A 2869-nucleotide genomic window follows, 5' to 3' on the forward strand; every position below is an offset into this window, starting at 1 on the left:
TTGTTTTGACCCAGCGGTTGGATTGTTTTGACCCAGCGGTTGGGTTATATTTAACCCAGCATTTTTTAGAGTGTGTTACTTAAATGTTTATGCTGTATAAACGCCATTTCCCAGTCAAGTCCGAACTAACTAATACAGGACTGTATGGAAAATGCAATTTCAAACAAACATAGTCTGACAAGTCTGTGATAATATTTAAATATATAAAAATGAAAAACTTAATAAATGTAAGTAATGGTAACTGTAAATACTCTGAAATGCAAGTAGGGAATATACCATGGTATTAAATAAACACTTTAAATACCTTCGCTTTATTTTTTACTTAAATACTGTATTAAATGAAAATAAAGTTTTTAAATTTAATGTAGAAATAAATGGTTCGTAATTCAAATTATGAAATACCCTTTTATGAGAAGTGGCTGTATGTTAAAAACAAAACATCAGTGAGAAAAAGTAAATAATGAAGTTAAGGGGCTGACCATTAGAGCGAGTGAAAGTGTTACAGGAGAAAGAATTCTTCTCTTTGGATAAGGTCTCGGTCATTAGAGCTTGCTTCTTTGCTGCAAATGTTATACCATTGACATTTCCAGCAAAATTAGTCTTTTATTCCTCTGTAATGACCTCCTAAAGGTTAATTATCCTGTTAAATCTCAAATCCTCCCCTTTACTGTCCTGAATCAACTATCTTTTTATAACAAAGCTTTGTCGGCAGCTCTCTGCAAACCTTTGGATATTTTTCAGATATAATATATAAGTTACTGTCCAATCAGATGAGAAGCAAAATCAATTGAGAAGCATATCGCTTGTTGTACTAAAATGGTATTTTTCACTTTGTCTAGAGAAAAGATGCACTGGTATATTTTTGTTTGCTCATGTTATCGCATCGATGCAAAGATTTTATTGAACTGGATTTTCAGTGGCCATAAAAGCATTGTCTCGACCTTAACAGGATATTACATTTATACAAAAATGGTTTTGTAAGTGTGTGTGCACTAGATTTAATGTAACTTAAATCTGAGTACATTCAGTATGTATAACCAGTCACGGATGCTATAAAGTGTTTATTGAAAACTTTTATCAATGGAGAGGGTTGGAGCTAACCATTAGTGTGACCAAAAGCAAACACAAGACATTTGCCGCATTTGCTGAAGCAACCGTGTCATTTTAGCCTGCATCTACAAGTCTTTGAGCTCTTTTATCATGTCTCGTGTTTCATAGGACTTGCAGCCGAGGGCTTCGCATCACAGGTGCAATGCTGTACCAGGTGCGCTACCAAGCAAGTTTACTCCATCAGACATATGAAGCTGGTTATGCAAACATCACAATGTATTAGTGTATAAATCATGCACTATGTTAAAAGTGTTTGAGGTCATAACAGATTGTGCAAGGAACCACACAAGGAACCTGGACCTGTGTCTGCAAGACCAGCAATGATTCAATGAAAGGACTGATACAGATGGGCATTCATCTGACAATATCTGTAAAATGATTAAATACAGTGCATTAGCCTATAATAATGAATAGTCCCGCTGGACAAGCACAGTGAAAAGTGAGACCACACTGGCGATAAAGAGCCGCAGGTTAATTACCATAGCTCTAATGCAAAACAGATAGTAAATGAGATGAGTGCAGAGAGGATGCCCTCATATGAATGTTTCATAAGGATGTTGACATCTCTCGTAAATAAAAAGTGAATTGCTTGACAGTGATACCACATGCATTTACTCCGTTGATCAATAAGTGTGACCCATCACCAGCTGCATTTGGACACCACACAAACATATGCACTGGCTGTGGATATTAATAATTAAAATGGTCATTAAATTGGTGATTGAAAAGTAGATAATGGAACAGGAGAGCAGGAAAAGAAGAAGTGGGGGATAAGAAAGAGACAAAGGAAGAGACAGAGAAAAGAAAAGAGATGCTATATGACTTTATCTGAAAAGACAAACCTATAGCATTTAATCTGAATGTCCTAATAAAACTTTCAGGTATCTCAGAAAAAATGTTTGTACAGTAACTGGGACAGGGAAAGGAAAAATGTTATACGGTAACCTGATCACAGAAAACAATGAGTTCGTTTTCCCTTGAGACACTTTAAGTCAATCACGCACACTTTCGTTTTCAGAAAGAGCCTCATTTTGTGGTGCCATCTTTATTTATTATTTAAGGTTTGGAAATGGTGCTGCTTTTTGTTGTTTTTGTAACCACTGTAGACCTCTGCTTCATTTTATAATAATTACATAATTCTGTCATTCACACACACACAGGCTTCACAGTTAACCAGCTCAATATGCTTGGCTTTTCTGATGTAGTAAACTTGCTCGGTAGTGCACCTGGTACAGCTGAGGTTTTGAAGCGCTCGGGTACGAGTCCCGTGAATTACGAGTCGCAATATAAGCTAATATAAGCAAATGCGTTTTGAACTCACGTTTGCTTTTTTAACACTGTTGTTGGGTTTATGGCAGGGCGCTGTAGATGGGGTGTTGAAGAAGCACTAAAAAAAGAAGTAAGTTTATTCGCATATCGTTCTCTCTCTTAATATGTACGTGAGTGTAAATGTCAGCAGCATCGTATATGTCTAAAGGATTGATGGTTGTCAGGTAAAAGAAGAGCATATTGACGCAGCTATTTTATTCCAACTGTTACTCCTGACCAGACACTTCCTGTAAATAATTAGTTTATACGTAGAGTTACGCTTCTATTAAGTGTAAAGGTGCAACAACAACAACAAAATATTTAGTAGTGCGGAAGTTGTAACTTAGTGTACATTTACGTCAAAGCTAGGCTAAGTTGTAACTTGAATACAGCTGGTGCAACCGGCCCCTGGACAATAACCAATCATTTGTATATTTTTTTCCTAGTGACA

This window comes from Sinocyclocheilus anshuiensis, unplaced genomic scaffold (genome assembly GCF_001515605.1).
Source record: "Sinocyclocheilus anshuiensis isolate Anshui unplaced genomic scaffold, SAMN03320099.WGS_v1.1 scaffold1081, whole genome shotgun sequence".
NCBI lineage: Eukaryota > Metazoa > Chordata > Actinopteri > Cypriniformes > Cyprinidae > Sinocyclocheilus > Sinocyclocheilus anshuiensis.